This window comes from Chenopodium album, chromosome 15 (genome assembly GCF_948465745.1).
Source record: "Chenopodium album chromosome 15, dcCheAlbu1.1, whole genome shotgun sequence".
Taxonomy (NCBI): domain Eukaryota; kingdom Viridiplantae; phylum Streptophyta; class Magnoliopsida; order Caryophyllales; family Amaranthaceae; genus Chenopodium; species Chenopodium album.
This window is the reverse complement of record NC_137848.1, coordinates 20,162,175-20,180,616: the sequence shown is the minus strand read 5'-3', so window position 1 is coordinate 20,180,616 and position 18,442 is coordinate 20,162,175.

The window sequence follows — 18,442 nt, the reverse complement described above, 5'->3', positions numbered from 1 at the left end:
TCCTTTAACCTCCAACACTTCTCAGTGTCATGACCCTTGCCTTGATGAAACTTGCAATAAGCATTGGGGTCATAGCTAGCGGTCCTATTCTCTGGTCGCGGTTTTGAAAATGGTCTAATTGGCATAATCAGTCCTTGACCATGCAAACAGTCATAGGCAGCATCATAAGTCATTCCCAAAGGCGTGTAAACCCTCCTTTGCCTTTGGAATCTTTGAGGAGGAGCATTAAGGGCCAGCATATCATTGATATTGATATTGTTGGTAGCATTATTGGGCTTAGAAGACGAAGAAGAAGGAGTGTCGTTCTTCTTGTTTTTCCAAGTGTCGTTATTATTATTGCTACCAGCAGTCTTCATTAGTTCGTCCTCGATATTAATTCCAATATCGTATACAGCTTCAAAGGTACTCAGAGGCAGAAACTTCAAGTGTTGCTTGTACTTATGAGTTAGATTGGCGATGAACAAGCGAACCATCTCCTTTTCCTTGGGGGGATCCACCAAGAGCACAGCTATTTCCCTCCACCTGCTTAAGTAAGTGGTGAAGCCTTCATTCTCTTTCTGTTTGAGAATGGAGAGTTCACGTTCAGAAGTCTTGGCCTGAATGTTACACTTGTAACGATTCATAAAGCTTTCAGCAACATCCTCCTAGGTCGCGACATGTTTGGATTCCAAAGAATGGAACCACCGTTGACAGGCATGCTCCAAGGAAAGAGGGAACACTATAGGGAAGAGTGTCACATCTACTCCCTTAAGAGCCATAGTTGAAGAAAAAGCCTTCAAATGGAAAAGCGGGTTATCAGTAGGCTTGAATTTGGGAATATCAGCAGTGGAAAACTTCTCAGGAAGTTTGTCCCTTATGGACGAAGAGGTGACAGTGAAAGGAATGGTGTCCTTCGAACAAGTGTACTATTCCGTTAGTGGGTTCAGAATTATTAGAAAGCTAATATATTCAGTGAGGTCAAGTGATCGGAATGCCTGGGTGGAGGTCGCTTCCGATCAGTAATATTAATGAATAATTAATATTACAGCTTAATCTTGACTGAACCCTTCGGCTCATACCCAAGCATTCAACAAACCGAACCGACGAATTAATTCAGAAGGAATTAATGAGTCGACCGAGTAATATTTATTTAGACGTCGGAAATTCGAGCTTAGAGCGTCGAAACCGAGCGTCGGAAGTCGAGTCGAAAAATAGTGAAAGACGAGACGAGAAATAGTAATAAATCAACAAAAGACCAAAATACCCCTAGCATCGGAATGCTACAGGCAAACCGAGTGCTAAGGGCGTATGGCCTAGCATGGTGGCTAGCATGCACACCAAGCCGAGCCTAGGCTGGCTGGTGCGTGCTAGCGCACCCATGCTAGCATCGCAAGGCTAGGCGCTGCCTAGTGCGTGCTAGCATGCTAGGCGCAGCCTTGTGCGCGCAATGGCTAGCAAGCCATGCCGCAACAAGCTGCAGCAGCTAGCACGCTAGGCGCGCCAGCTCGCCACAGCTAGCAGCAGCATGGCTAGGCCATTGCTAGCTGCCTAGCAGCGCTGGCCAAGGCACAAGGCCAGCACCACCCCGCACAAGCATGCTGGGCTTGCTGGCCAGCAGCGCCTGGCAGCCCGCATGCGAGTGCTGGGCCTGCTGGGCGTGGCTGCCACGGACAGCAGCACATGGCAGCCCACCTTGGCTGCCTTGGTGCCCAAGGGTGGGTGCCATGTGGCTTGTGGTCCTTAAGTGTGTAGGGAGTGAGGTGGCCGGTTATGGGAGAGGGAGTGGGGAGCAAGTTTGGTCCCCCCCTCCTCCAAGTGGTCCTCACCTAACCACTCACATGAGCTTGCCACTTGTTGATTTATTACTAGCTTGATTATTAATTTTATTTTAGCTTTAAAATAAAATGGAAAAATCATACTATCCCACATTGATGGGAGAGTAAATGATACTCCCATCATTTCCTATAAATACCCAAGTATGGGCATTGGGAATGATGCTTGAGTAAGAGTTGGAAAAGGCATCACAATTAGTGAAAACCTTTGAACTCAATATAATTACTCGGGTTTTATTGGTCGGGTCTTGCTAACCCCAAGACATTGGACCTAGTCGGTTTTGTTGGTGCGGGTGGACTTCGTTGGAGGTCTCCGTGTGAGCGGGACTTGAAGCTTTCAAGTAAGAGCTCATTTAAGAGTGAAGCACGCGTCAAAGGTAATTAGCTTATCTTAATCTTGTGATTAATTTAATTATGTTGATGGTTTTATTTATTGCGAGTGCGGTCTTGTTTTTGGGTTTGTTTCCGCGGTGAGTCGGACTCACCAAACCCCAACAGCGGTATCGGAGCCTCGCTCGTTTATTTTTAAAATCATAATATTTTCAAGGTTTTTTTATGGCTTAATTTTTCTGGTTTTAAGTTGCTAATTAGATTAGTAACTCGTTTTTTCAATTTTACCTCGTATAAGAGCTGTATTCAGCTCCCGAACCCAGATTTCGACCAAAAAATAGTGAATTTTGGGTGGAAAAGGCGTTCTGGAAATGGTTTTATCTTTTCAGGTCTTAGTTTTTAGCCAAAAAACGACCAGAAATGCATTTTTCAAGGGATTTTTCGTTTTGACGAAAAATTTTAAGTCTTTCTAACCTTGAAAATTGATTGCATATTTATGGTGGTTATGTATTTGGTTCTTTCCTTTATTTATATGCAATTTTAGACCACTTTAAGCATGATTACTTGGTAGTAATTGGTGCTTGAAAGTTTGGTTTTATTTTTTCACATAATTGCAAATTAATTGCATTAAGTGTGAAATAGTTGTTCTTTGTTGCTTCCAAGTACTAAAGATTCAATCTTTATTTATGATAAGTGATTGAAACTTTGAGTTACTAAATTCCATGTTTTTTGGTTAAACTTTGTTGATTTAATCATTTTTTAGTTGATTTGAATCATAAAGTTTAAAACTTGTGATTGAAATTGGTTTATCTTCATATTGGAAGATATAATTTTTCATGGAGTCACAAGTATTAAAGTTGGAGTCTTTATTGAACTTATGTTCATTTTTCCAACTCCCTTTTATTTTGTCAAAATCTCAAGATTAATTTAAAGTGATTAAATTAATAATGAGAAATGCCCTTATTTATTTTATTACACCAAGTTAAACCAATTTTATTAAAGAATGGTTCTTGGAAATAAATTTGGTTAATTGCTTATGGATGAATTATTTAAGTTGGACTTGTTATTTTTCATTTTTCCTCAAAATTAATTCTAAAATTAATTTAGAATTGATTTATAATGTCACACACAAAATCGATATTTTTCGAAGCATGAACACGCAAAACGAGGCTTAAGAGCCCCGAGCAAGCTCTCGGCCAGCTGGGCTGCTCACGCAACCCATATGTGGCTGTCGAGGCTGCTGGGCGCCTCGTGCTTAGGTGCGTGGTGCTGTGCGTTAGTGTGTGCGAGGAAGGGCGTGGGCTGCTGCTCGCTGCCAGCAGCATAGCGCGCTAGCCAGCAGAAAGCAGCAGCATGGCACAGCAGCAGCATAATGTTGTGCGCGCGCGTGCTGCTACGCTTGGCTGGGCTGGGCGTGGCGCATGCGAGCACAAGCAGCCCACATGCATGCTTGGTGTTGCGGGGGTGCGCATGGGCATACTACGTGCTTGTTGTACGGTACGTACGATCCCATAATTGGCACGATAACCCCGGGTTATTAAGGCAATGCTATTTTATAGTTAATTTTAGCGTTGCTTAATATGTTAATAAGGGTAATTTTTGGGTTCCAAGTCTTAGTGCTAGGCACTTAGACATTGTGGAATTCGTAATTTTGCTTAAATTTTCGTTTTAATTATTTTAATTATTTTGTTTATTTAATTAAAATTTTGGAGGCTAGGCCTCGGTTTTTGAGCGACATTAGCAAAAATTAATTTTGGCAAATATTTGGGTTCACCGGCTTAATTAATTGGATTAATTAAGTTGGATGCAGAATTTAGTGGGAGCGTCTCTTAGTTATTACCATAACTGGTTAAAACAACTTTGAATAGTTTAATTAGGCGTGTTAATTGGATTAACCACCTAGATTAGTTACTAGTTATCGCGCGTTTTATGCATTGTTACTTGTTTATCGTTGTAAAATGCATGGGCCATTCACAAATAGTGAATGGATGAATGGAATGTAAATTCTCTCACAGGTTTTATGAAATGGCAACTAGTGGGACCCGATTAGGATAGAAAATACGGACTGTGATCCGTGATGTATTTTTGTAAATCTAAATACGGTATGTGAACCGTTGAGCATTTTTGTACCTTAATATTTAGATTAGTCCTAATCGTAGATACTAGCAATTGTAATATTTTGGTCAAGTCTTGAAGACGGGGTTCTTGGAAGACGAAGCCATGAAGTTGCAAATGAAGACCTTTTGAAGACTTGAAGATCTCAAGGGGTCATGCTAGTTGCCAAATGCATCACTATTTATGTTTTCGATATATATTTATGTTTATATATATATGAATAATATGTTAGATGCATGTTTAGGATTTCGAATGTTGAGATGATTAATTAAGTTCACTTAAATCAACCAACATAGAAACCCTAGGTCCCTAAAATATTGAGTAAAACTTGCCATTCCAGAACACACTTACCAACCGAACAAGGGTAGTGGTGGGCTACGCCAAAGCGAGGCATCACTACTTCTCTAAGGAACGTAAGGCATACCGGGTATGCAAGGTGGTTTTGGTTTTACTCAACGATATGAGTGATGGAGTCCTAACATGTCGTGGAAAAGTGAATAAATTGTTTAGAGAGCATTGGATGCGACGATTTATTCAACCAAGAGTGGCTTGGAGCCATTAGCAAAGCGTTGCTTACCTTAGGAGATTGAGTGTTAAGACAAGCCAAAGCATGCTTAACCACTCTTTGTTCCTTTGGATCTTGGAATCGACTTATTCTCACCTAAAATAGGGACAATCTTTAATGTGTGAATAAGATGTTTTAAATAAGTTTGATTAAAATGCATGAATTCAATCTTATTTAAGTATAATGAATGGTTTTTCATTTCAAATTCTTTCAATTGTAGAATCATGTCTTCAAATAACTCAAACAACCAATTCTCGTTACGCTCAATTCTCGACAAGGAGAAGCTGAGTGGGCCAAATTTTCTTAATTGGCAAAGGAACTTGCGAATTGTTCTCATGCAAGAGCAAAAGGAATATGTCCTTGATGAGGAAATGCCCGAGGCACCCAATGAGGAGGTGACTCAAGCTGCCCTAAATCGATGGCAAAGTGCCAATCGAGATGTCAAATGCATCATGCTGGCCACAATGTCTCCCGAGCTTCAAAAGACTTTCTTCGAAAAGGAGACGACTTTTGAGATCATTTCTGAATTGCAGAATATGTTCCAAGAGCAGGCCAGAACTGAAAGGTTTGAAACCCACAGGCAGATCCTTGAGAGCAAGCTCAAGAAAGGAGAGCCAGTCGGCCCACATGTACTCAAAATGATTGGATTGTTTGAAAACATGGGAAGGCTTGATGCGCGTTATTCGACCGAGATGGAAATTGACATCATTCTCCACTCGCTGCACAAAGGCTATGATCAGTTCAAGATGAACTATAATATGCACAGCATGGAGAAAACCCTCACCGAGCTTCATGGTATGTTGAAGCAAGCTGAGCAAACGTTCAAAGATGAGGGAAAGCATGATATGCTCATGATTAAAAAGGGCAAGCCGTTCAAATTTTCGGACAAGAAGAAGAAAGGCTTTAAGGGGAAAGGTAAGAAGAAAACTTTTCCGCCTAAGTCTAAAGCTACCAAGGATAAGAAGGTAACGTCTTCTAAATCTGATTCCGAATGTTTCTACTGTAAGAAGAAGGGACATTGGAAGAGAGATTGCCTCAAGTTCAAGGAAGATAAGAAGAACGCAACCGTTGCTTCTGAATCAGGTATATTCGTTATAGAATTTAACTTCACTAGCTTAACATCATGGGTATTAGATACCGGATGTGGCTCACACCTTTGTTCCAATTCTCAAGGACTAAGGAACGCTTGAAGGCTAGAGAAGGGAGAGATTGAACTCCTGGTCGGCAATGGAGCCAGAATTGGTGCCGTATCCGTAGGAACTCTCAGTTTGTCTTTACCCACCGGGCTAGTTTTGGAACTCGATAATGTTTATTATGTTCCTAACATTACCAAAAACATAATTTCAATTTCGGCGTTGGACGCCAAAGGTTTTGAATTTCGAGTAAAGGACAAAGACTGTTCGTTTTATCTCGATAATGTTTTATATGGTATTGCACAATCTGAAAATGGCCTTTATGTGCTTTCTTTAGACAAACAAGTTTATAATGTGAATAATGATACCAAAAGAGCTAAGACCATAGAGTCAAATCAGACTTACTTGTGGCATTGTCGTCTTGGCCACATTAACATCAAACGCATCAAGAAACTTCTACAAGAAGGTGTTCTTGACTCTTTTGATTTAGAATCGTTTGAGAATTGCGAGGGATGTTTATTAGGCAAGATGATTAAACAGCCATTCTCCAAGTTGGGAGAAAGGGCAAGTGACTTGTTGGGTCGTATACATACCGATGTATGTGGACCAATGAACTCAACCACAAGAAATGGACATCGATATTTCATCACCTTCACAGACGACTATAGTAGATATGGCTATGTCTACCTCATGTCGCATAAATTTGAATCATTTGAAAAGTTCAAAGAATTTCAGAGTGAAGTTGAAAATCAGCTTGGCAAGAAAATCAAAGCCCTTCGATCGGATCGAGGTAGTGAATACTTGAGCCAAGAATTCGATGACCATCAGAAAGAAAAGGGTATACTTTTAGAATTGATACCTCCAGGAACTCCATAATGGAACGGAGTATTCGAAAGGAGAAATCGAACCTTGTTAGACATGGTATGATCATTAATGGGTCTTAGTGATCTTCCTATCTCTTTCTGGGGACACGCACTTCTAACTACGGCACTAACACTGAACCGTGCTCCATCAAAAGCTGTAGAAAAGACTCCATATGAATTATGGATGAAGAAACCTCCTAGGTTATCTTTTCTAAAGATATGGGGATGCGAAGCATATGTCAAGAAATTGATTTCTGACAAACTTCATCCCAAATCTGACAAGGTTTACTTTGTGGGCTACCCAAAAGAAACCAAAGGGTATTACTTCTACAATAAATCGGAGAACAAAGTGTTTGTTGCTCGCGATGGTGTCTTCTTGGAGAAGGAGCACCTTTCCAAAATGACAAGTGGGAGGAAAATCGAACTCAACGAAGTTCGTGAGGATGAGCAACAAAATCATAATGACAGTCAAAGTGCTCAAACAACATCTGTTGACGCAGGTCAAAATGATCAAAATGTGTAAAGTCTTGGTTTAGTATTAACCGAGAATCAGGACATCCTGATTATGGTTTAGTAGGTCTCAGAGGCCGAGATCTCAACCTGATAGATATCTTGGTTTAGTATTAACCGAGAATCAGGACATCCTGATTATGGATGGAGATGAACCGACAACCTACAAGCAAGCGATGGCAAGCACCGACTCTGCTAAATGGCAAGAGGCCATGAGATCTGAAATGGATTCCATGTTTGAAAATCAAGTCTAGGACTTGGTTGACTTACCCGAAGGTTATACACCTATCGGATGTAAGTGGATTTTCAAGTTGAAAACCGATAAAGATGGAAATGTATTCATTTACAAAGCTAGATTGGTGGCAAAAGGTTACAGACAAGTTCATGGTATTGATTACGATGAAACCTTTTCACCAGTCGCAATGCTTAAATCCGTTCGGATCCTCCTAACGATTGCTGCATATTACAATTATGAAATATGGCAGATGGACGTCAAAACCGCCTTCCTTAATGGTTATTTGGAAGAAACTGTGTATATGACAAAGCCTGAAGGTTTTGTCGACCAAAACAATGCTAGGAAAGTTTGTAAGCTTAAGAAGTCCATTTATGGACTAAAGCAAGCAAGCAGAAGTTGGAATTTGCGATTCGATGAAGCCATCAGTAAGTTTGGTTTTATCAAGAATCCAGATGAATCTTGTGTTTACAAGAAGGTCAGTGGGAGTGACATCGCCTTCCTAGTCTTATATGTCGATGACATATTGCTCATTGGAAACAGCATTCCGTTGTTAGAGTCTGTAAAGGCCTGGCTTGGAAAGTGCTTCTCAATGAAAGACTTGGGAGAGGCTCAGTACATACTAGGCATCAAGATCTATAGGGATAGATCGAAAAGGATGATTGGATTGAGTCAGAGTACTTATATTGATAAGGTACTTGCTCGATTTGGCATGGAGGAGGCCAAGAGAGGTCACCTGCCAATGTCGCATGGCATAACCCTAAGCAAGAAGCATTGTCCACAGACACCTGATGAGCGGGTAAGAATGAATCAGATTCCATATGCTTCGCTTATTGGATCGATCATGTATGCCATGATATGTAATAGGCCAGATGTATCGTATGCCTTGAGTGCTACGAGCCGTTACCAATCAGACCCAGGAGAGGCGCATTGGACTGCGGCCTAAAATATCCTAAAGTACCTGAAAAGGAACAAGGATAAATTCCTGGTGTATGGTGGTGCAGAGGATTTAGTTGTGGAAGGTTATACCGACGCAAGATTCCAGACAGACAGAGACGATTTCAAATCGCAATCTGGATATGTGTTCTGTCCAAATGGAGGGGCGTTTAGTTGGAAGAGCGCAAAGCAAAGAACAACTGCAGATTCTACAACTGAAGCCGAATACTTAGCAGTTGCTGAAGTAGCTAAGGAGGCTGTTTGGATTCGTAAGTTCGTTGGCGAACTTGATGTTGTACCCTCTATAAAGGGTCCAATAGCCCTCTATTGTGACAACAATGGAGCTATTGCTCAGGCCAGAGAGCCTAGGGAACATTAGAAGGTCAAACATGTCAAGCGGCGGTTTCACATGATTCGAGAATGGAAATCAGAGGATGAAATCAGAATTTGCAAAGTTGGAACAAATGACAATGTAGCCGATCCACTTACTAAACCTTTGCCTCAAGTGAAGCACAATAAGCACGTTGAGGCAATGGGAATGAAGCATGTAGGAGGCTGGCTTTGATTTCCTTGTTTAGTGTTTTAGTTAATTTTGAGAAAAATTAATGTAAGACGCTAAGGAAAACCATTCATGTTTTGGAGTAATGTAAAATTTCATGCAATATTTTATTACTCCGTTGTGCTATTTAATTGTGGTTTAGGATTAATAATGAGTCCATTCGATTTTGAGAATATTCAAAATAGGGTATCAAGACCAGTCTTGGTGAGGAAACACCTATTAAGTGAACATTGAATATTATAATCGAAAATTATCCCTAATCAAGGTCATTTAAACGATGGACGATTAATAACCAATTGAGATTAGTGTGTAGTTTGATTTATAGCACCGTTTCATGTGCTACAAGGACATGATTGTCATAAATCATTTGCACAGGTATTGGTTTAGAACCATACTAGATCGACCTATGAGAATAATTTAAGAAATTAAAAAAAAATTGTCATAAGTATACTTCTCATTATGGCTATCGAAACCTATTTCCTCGACCATGAGTATTGTGAGTTCTCTTGTTTGAGTACTAGTTCGCTTTGATGTTGTCAAAGTCTGCCGTAATAGGGGATTATAACGGCAACACTCGGGCGACTAGGTCCTCTCAGTAAGAGGAGCTACATTACAAGACTGGGAATGTCCCCCTACTAAAATAGGGAAGATGTCTTTGTTGTATACAAGGCCTCTCGTAGAGCGAGACTGTAAAATGCATGGCCGTGCTCGGGTGGATTTTAGAAATCATCTGTTTATTGACAGTCGGACTCGGAATCGAGAAACACTTCTGGACGTAATAAGGATGACAAAACAAATCTTACCTTATAGTTCATGAAGAGACATTAAGCGACATAGGAAAAAGGCTGTACACAAAATGCTCACTTGTCCGGAAGGACAAGTGGGAGATTGAAAGGAATGGTGTCCTTCGAACAAGTGTACTATTCCGTTAGTGGGTTCAGAATTATTAGAAAGCTAATATATTCAGTGAGGTCAAGTGATCGGAATGCCTGGGTGGAGGCCGCTTCCGATCAGTAATATTAATGAATAATTAATATTACAGCTTAATCTTGACTGAACCCTTCGGGTCATACCCAAGCATTCAACAAACCGAACCGACGAAGTAATTCAGAAGGAATTAATGAGTCGACCGAGTAATATTTATTTAAACGTCGGAAATTCGAGCTTAGAGCGTCGAAACCGAGCGTCGGAAGTCGAGTCGAAAATAGTGAAAGACGAGCCGAGAAATTGTAATAAATCAACAAAAGACCAAAATACCCCTAGCATCGGAATTCTATAGGCAAACCGAGTGCTAGGGGCGTATGGCCTAGCCTGGTGGCTAGAATGCGCACCAAGCCGAGCCTAGGCTGGCTGGTGCGTGCTAGCGCACCCATGCTAGCATCGCAAGGCTAGGCGCTGCCTAGTGCGTGCTAGTATGCTAGGCGCAGCCTTGTGCGCGCAATGGCTAGCAAGCCATGCCGTAACAAGCTGCAGCAGCTAGCACGCTAGGCGCGCCAGCTCGCCACAGCTAGCAGCAGCATGGCTAGGCCATTGCTAGCTGCCTAGCAGCGCTAGCCAAGGCACAAGGCCGGCAACACCCCGCACAAGCATGCTGGGCTTGCTGGCCAGCAGCGCTTGGCAGCCCGCATGCGAGTGCTGGGCCTGCTGGGCTTGCTGGGCGTGGCTGCCACGGACAGCAGCACATGGCAGCCCACCTTGGCTGCCTTGGTGCCCAAGGGTGGGTGCCATGTGGCTTGTGGTCCTTGAGTGTGTGGGGAGTGAGGTGGCCGGTTATGGGAGAGGGAGTGGGGAGCAAGTTTGGTCCCCCCCTCCTCCAAGTGGTCCTTACCTAACCACTCTCATGAGCTTGCCACTTGTTGATTTATTACTAGCTTGATTATTAATTTTATTTTAGCTTTAAAATAAAATGGAAAAATCATACTATCCCACATTGATGGGAGAGTAAATGATACTCCCATCATTTCCTATAACTACCCAAGTATGGGCATTGGGAATGATGCTTGATTAAGAGTTGGAAAAGGCATCACAATTAGTGAAAACCTTTGAACTCAATATAATTACTCGAGTTTTATTGGTCGGGTGTTTCTAACCCCAAGACATTAGACCTAGTCGGTTTTGTTGGTGCGGGTGGACTTCGTTGGAGGTCTCCGTGTGAGCGGGACTTGAAGCTTTCAAGTAAGAGCTCATTTAAGAGCGAACCACGCGTCAAAGGTAATTAGCTTATCTTAATCTTGTGATTAATTTAATTATGTTTATGGTTTTATTTATTGCGAGTGCGGTCTTGTTTTTGGGTTTGTTTCCGCGGTGAGTCGGACTCACCAAACCCCAACAGACAGGCTGTTCCACATAAGTGAATTCTTTAGAAATCTTGCTCATCTATTCCTTAATCTTGTCCATTGCAGCGGTAGTGACATTGTTTCGATTATCTTGTTCTACCGTGCTGACCCTAGTGGTGAGTGTCTGCATCATGTTAGACAACTTTTCAGTTGTCTTGTTGAGGTTCTCGATGTCTTCCTTAGTAGCCATTGGTTGAAAGTAGACTAGAGATGGATCTTGTGGAGATGATTGAGGTGGTTTCCTTGTACGCCTCTATGGTATAAGAGGTTGTTGAGGTATTGACTCGAACCGTAACAATCTACCCCTGCTTCTTGACCAAGTGCTGTGACACCGAAACAAACACACCTTTAATGACCAAACTTAACCTTAACCCATCCGGATTAGAAAGAAGGAAAAAGAATTTTTAATATAAAACAAAATCTATAATTTTGAAATTCTACTTGTTTATATTTTTTTTATTTTAAAAAAATATGGGAGGATACAATCTGACTTACTCCGAAAAAAAAAAAAAAAAAACCGAAACAAGACTACCCTAAAATACGGTCAAAAGGTAGTGCACGACTAAGGAAAAAATGTGTGAACACCATATGTGAGTGATTAAGTGAGGTTATGGACGCGTGTTTTGACCGTATAGCTAGACATGATACCAAACTGGACACAGTATCCGCACAAAAATCGAAAAAAAGACTGACAGGACATTTTTCCTGGGCACCGTGTCACGGTGCTGACTGTCGTGACACGGTGCAGTATACCGTCATATGGTAGAAAGCCCCGTGTCACGGCACTGTCCACCGTGGCGCGGCAGAACATGCCGTGACACGGTGCACAGTTCCAGGTCATTTTTGTGATTTTTTCAGATTTTAATCGATTTTAGGGCCGTACTAATTACTATGTGAGAATAAAAACCCTCGGTCATGGGTTAAACAAAAGAGTAAACACATGAAGGTTAGCACCAAACAACCACATAGCATTTAGGCACGATGATGTAAAAAAAGTTCGCAACCTAGAGTCAAGATCTATGTTCAACTATTGGTCAAGCTTTGGGTGTCAAAAGGGTACCATGGTTAAGAGTTTGGACGCGTTAGCAAGGCAGCCTCCCTTGAGGGTGTATGCCAACGGGCGGCTCCGCGAGTTCGTGATGAAATCGAACTCGACTCCATGGTTTGGGTGAATTTAATAACTCGGATGAACCCTTATTGCCATGAGCGTTTTTGGGTTGATAGAGCTTAAATTCCCCGGGGCTAAGACGTATGTAGAACACATACGTTTTTCAGAAAAATCGAAGGAAGTTGACTGTGAGAAGAGAAAATAAGCCACCGGACTAATTTTAGGACTGCCGTGACACGGCAATATTCCCGTGCCACGATATTGTGCACCATCAGACGGTGCACTGTACCGTGACACGGCAGATGTTGCCGTGGCACGGCAGTCAGAATATCTGACTGGTGCCTTGTTTTCCTTCGTGCGCAACCAAGTTATTCTATATTTCCTACGGGACAGACCTGAATGCGACGTTAAAACGGCTATGCAGATGCAAAAAATGCCAAATTAATCACAGGAATATTTTTTCAAGAATCTTTCAAGTCTCATCCACTCATCTTAATTAAATACCGATCACTCAAATCGATAAATAATCAAGAATCCTCCCCAGTGGAGTCGCCAAATTGTAGGCGTCGCTCGAAGTTTGCCTACGTTAAAAGCATGTGTGAATATGATATGCTTGGCACTCATAGGAAGTGGGAATTGACATATACAATAAGGGACACGATTAGGGACAAAACAAAGTAGGGAGCCGCCAACAAGTTTTTAAGGAACTTGTAAACCGTTCACGGATCATAAAAGGCAACCACGAATAAGGGACAACGATAGGCAACAACGATTGACCCGTGAAGGTTACACCCCATTCATAATCCATGAGATTACTAACTCCATATGGTTCGGAACCACGAAAGGAGAATCGGGGATGATGGTACGAAGTGAGTCATGGAGTCACATTCGCCCGTATTGGCCTCTACTCGATTCTTATAGTGAAAAGTGATTCCTGCGATCTCAAAGGCATACAAACAAAAATTCAATTTGCTCCAAACTATTATTATGCTAAATTGGTTCAATATTAATGCAACAAATAATTCTAAAATATCATGATCACTTGATTAAACAACAAGATTAAAAAGGATCCTAAACCGGTTGTCCAAATTATCTTATTAGGCGTGATTTTCAATTACATATTCCCTTTAAACATGCAATATAGTGATCATAAAAATAACAGAATAAACATTAATATTGGAAGTAATTTAACCATAATTCCAACAATATAAAATCGTTAGAAAAATAATAGGAACTTAATTCTTACTTTGATTCTGTTTGTTTGCAACTACAAAATAATAAACGAGTTAGTAACTTCAAGGAAACAATAATAAAACAATAATTAAATTAAATAAGGTAGAGTTGATTTGGAGCCAAACCCTCAAACAGTTCTACCTTTCACGCCTTGGCTTAAGGACAGAACCACGAGTAAAGTACGGACTCCTTTGAGCACTTGAAGAAGGAATTTTGAAATGAGAAAGGTAGGCTAGTGTTTAGGTTAAAGCATAGAAGAGAGAAAAATGAAATAGAGAATTCCTTGATGCCCCGTACATCAGAAATGAGGGGGTATTTATAGAGAAAATGTGTTGAGGGAGCACACGGAACCCTAAAATGATAAAAACCCTAAAAAAATATCCCGCGACACGGCAAACTGTACCGTGACACGGGAAATCCCACCGTCAGACGGGAAACACTCCCGTGACACGGTGCATTTTGGTGTGACGCGGGAAGTTTTTCAGTAAACGAGGAAGAAAACGCGTTAAGGGTTTACGCGGAAAAGACACAGAAATTCCCGTGTCACGGGAAATCCCACCGTCAGACGGGAAGGATTCTCGTGACGCGGTGGGTACCTGCCGTGGCGAGGGAATTCCCAGCCTGCTTTTCCGTCTAAATACATCTTAAACCCTAATTTCGTTCAGCATTTTAAGTGCCGATTGATAATTTCGGGCCATTTTCTGATTTATTATTATTTGGGCTAAAATTAGAAAATAATTAAATAAAAGGTTTGGGCCAAAAATAAATAATAAAACAATAAAATAAAAAGGTTTGGGCTAAAATTAAAACTATGCTTTTCCAAACATTAAGACTAATCCATGGACTGTTCAAAATATAAATTTAATCAAATACGATTTTTTAAGCACTCTCGGGATTAAATACTGAACTCGACCAATTGTGGCGGTGAAAGGTTGTTCATCATCGGGTTTGGTTTTGGGGAGACATTTTTAGGTGTCTACAAGTGCACATGCAAGGAAAAAAGGAAGTGTAAGTTCAAAATCCATGCTGGGAAGTTGAATGATGAGGAGACATGGAAGATAAAGAGGATAAGGGCTGAACATATATGTGGCCATCAATACTACAACCCCAGAGTGACATCTCAGTACTTGGCTGAGAGATACTTAGAGGATTGGAAAGATGACCCTAGTTGGAAGTTGAAACACTTCATAAAAAGGGTGAGAAGAGAAGTGAAAGTTGACATTGGATACTATAAAGCATATTATGCAAGAGCAAGGGCTCTGAAAATGATTTTTGGTGATGCTAGTGAGGAGTACAAGAAGGTGTGGGACTATGCTGCAACAATCATCAAGTATAACCCTGGTAGTACTGCTGTATTGAAGGTTGATGGGATAGAAAAGCCACCTCCCTTGTTCCTGAGGTTGTATGTCTGTTTACAGGCATGTAAGGAGGGTTTTATTGCTGGTTGTAGGCCCATTATAGGGGTTGATGGGGCACACCTCAAGGGCCCTTATCCAAGCATTTTACTTACTGCAGTGGGAAAAGATGGGAATAACAATATATTCCCTGTGGCATGGCCAGTGGTGGAGAATGTGAATACAGAGACATGGTCCTGGTTCATGGAGTTGTTGAGAAATGACATCATTTCTATTGCTGACTCAGTTACTTGGGTGCATGAGGATGATGAGCTTACCTATATGTCTGATAGGCAGAAGGTTATACCCTTATTCCATGTCCTTTAATAACTCTGTGCTTTTACTTAGTTGTACTGAAATTGGATGTCCCATTGTTGCAAGAATTACTTGAAGCATTCAATACAGTTATGCCAGATGCAGAGACAAGATATTGCTCTAGGCATATATGGACAAACTTCAAATCCAAATTCCCTGGGGTTATATTTAAGGAGTACTTCTGGATGGCTGCTAGATCAAACACAAAGGTAATGGGCTTAGTCTTGCATTCTGTTAATGACTTGCATTCATACATGGGTATTTGTTTATAACTTGCATTCGTACATGGGTATTTGTTTATGACTTGCATTCTTACACTTGATGGAGAAGGAGGGACCACTTATGCTCAATCTCATGCAGCAGCAAAGAAGGCAGCAGCAGAAGCAAAGAAGCCCCAAGCTGAACAAAGTGCACCAGCTCCTAGAAGAAGTGGCAGGAAGAAAGCAACACCAGCAGAGCATGATGAAATTATGTTAACTCAGCCAACTCAACCTTCACAACCTCAGCATGATGAAGCCTAACTGTAGTTCTGCCCTAAATTTTACGTGTTTGCTTTATTTAACATCACATTAGCTTATTTTGGGTACTTTTGGTGTATTGAAAGGGTGTGGCCACCCAAAATATTTGTGTTAATGTTGTACACACCTATGTATGGTGTTTGACAGATTTCCATACATCTATTCAATCTAATGTTCTTTTGCAAAATTTGTATGCTATTTATGTGTCAAAAAATTGTGTTTGACAGTTTATGTGTCAAAAAAATTGTGCAACAAAATAAGGGTCATCATTTCATTCATTCACTAATAAAGCTTCACAGTACAATATTCTAACCTAAATGCCATTAAACCAAATACAACTTCAATAACTAACCAAAAAGCTTAACAACACAAAAACTAACAACAACTGACACAATCACACAGGTTACAATTAGCTTGTTCCTTGAATTTTCTTCTTGCATTACCCCCCTTCAGCCCTGTTCTTGTTGTTCTTCAGCATATTAAGTTCAGAAGCAAGGCGCCCCTTCTCATGTTCAGTACATGCCAATCTTTTTTTGAGAATACTCAGATCAGTGGAAAGCCTATGCTTTTCTTCTATTAGCACATTAGTTACATCCCTCTGCCAATCTAGTATTTCCTCGTCCACCCATTCAAATGTACTACAACCTCTTTGCCCTGTTTCGTGGTTGAAGAACTTGCAAGCAACAAATTTTCTCCCTGGATTTTCATGGGTCCATGAAGTCCTTCTAGCAACTGGAAACCCACATCCACATCTCTTCTCTTCAAATCGAGCCATAGTGAGTACCAATTCCCTGGAAATTAAGCAACAAACAAACCCCCAATCAAAACCCTAAAATTTTAACTTTGGCTAAATTGAACAAGAGTTAAGGAATTACTCACCTAATTGATACCAATATTCAATTCGCGACCTTATGATTGTTGAATGACATAGTAGAATTCGAAATTAGGGAAAAAATTCAGATTTGGAATCAATTTGAGAGTAAGAGGGGTTTTTACGTGAGAAAATTGGAGGGAAAAGGGGTGTAATTAGAAGAAAAGAGGAGCACGTGCTAGTCACGTGGGAGTCAACGCCGGAATCCGGTGGTCAATGGCCTGAAAGTAGGGGTTGGTCTCCATTTACAAAAAAAATTTTGTAAGTGGTCTGACTTTGCCAAAAAAAATTTAAAAGGTTGTCCCACACAAAAAATGTTTTATAAAAGGTTGTCCCTGACAAATTTTCCGTAATTTAATAACTACTTTAAAAAAGAAGTTCATCAGAACTAAATTAAGAAATATGTTTACCTTTTCTTTTGGAAAACGATTTTTGTTTCCTTTGATTCTACAACTTCTTTGCTAATATTAGTCATTTTTTATAAAATTCTAAAATTTATGTTGCTAGATTTTTGTTAATAAAAGGATTCTAGAGTTTTTTTTTTTTTTGGAAAATTGTTGTGATTAATCCCAACTTTGCTCTGTCCACTAACGTTAATCCCAACTTTTGTTTATTTTTTTATTAATCCCAACTTTATACCCTATCCGCTCCCATTGCACCCAACTGGTTACGTAACTTGATGTAGCAAGTTACCAAACACCTGGTAGCACGTGATTCGTTTAAAAAACAAAATTTTAAATAAAATAAATTAATTTAAATAAATATAAAAATAATAAAAATAATTTAAAACCAAACTCAAAACGTTGGCAGACGGCATCCCCTGCCACCTCCGGCAGGCATCAACCATACCACCTCCGACCAACCCCTCTCTTCCCCCTTCGTTTCCACCCTCTTCTCCACCGGTTTTCGGCCACCACAACCTTCTCTCCCCCGGTTCCGCCGCTCCTAGGTTTCCCCTCCCTTGATTTTGGCAATCCTAGGATTCCCTTCCCCTAATTTCACTAGTGCTACGTTCCCCTCCCTCGATTCTGCCACCCCTAAGTTTCCCCTCCTCCAATTCCGCCACAAACGACCATGAAATCGGCCATTAACGATCGAAATCGACCGGTTTAGGGTTGAAACCAACCATTCAGCCCCAAAATCGGCCGATTTTGGCCGTTTGTGGTCAATTTTGGTGGTCGAATGTGGGAGAGGCGGTTGTTTTTTGTTAGGGAAACAACCTGTTAAGGGCCAGGAAAAAGAGGGGTAGGTTTCCCAATAGTCGAAGGTAGGGCAGGGGCTGGGTTGCGTTGAGGCCTCTATCGGTGGTGGTGGTGGGGTGGCTGGTTAGTTTTATCATTTATTTTATATTTTTTTTAAATTTTCTTTTTCTTTTCTCCTTTTTCAGCCAATAAAATGTTAACACGTTTGGAAAAAAAAATCCAACTCACACATGGTAACCTGCTTAACCGGTTGCAAGTCACTTGGGAGTGTTTTGGGCAGATTGGGTATAAAGTTGGGATTAATAATAAACGAAAGTTGAGATTAATATTGGCGGACAGAGCAAAGTTGGGATTAATCATAAAAAAATTTCCTTTTTTTAAAAAACTTTGTTTAGAAGCAAAATTACAAGA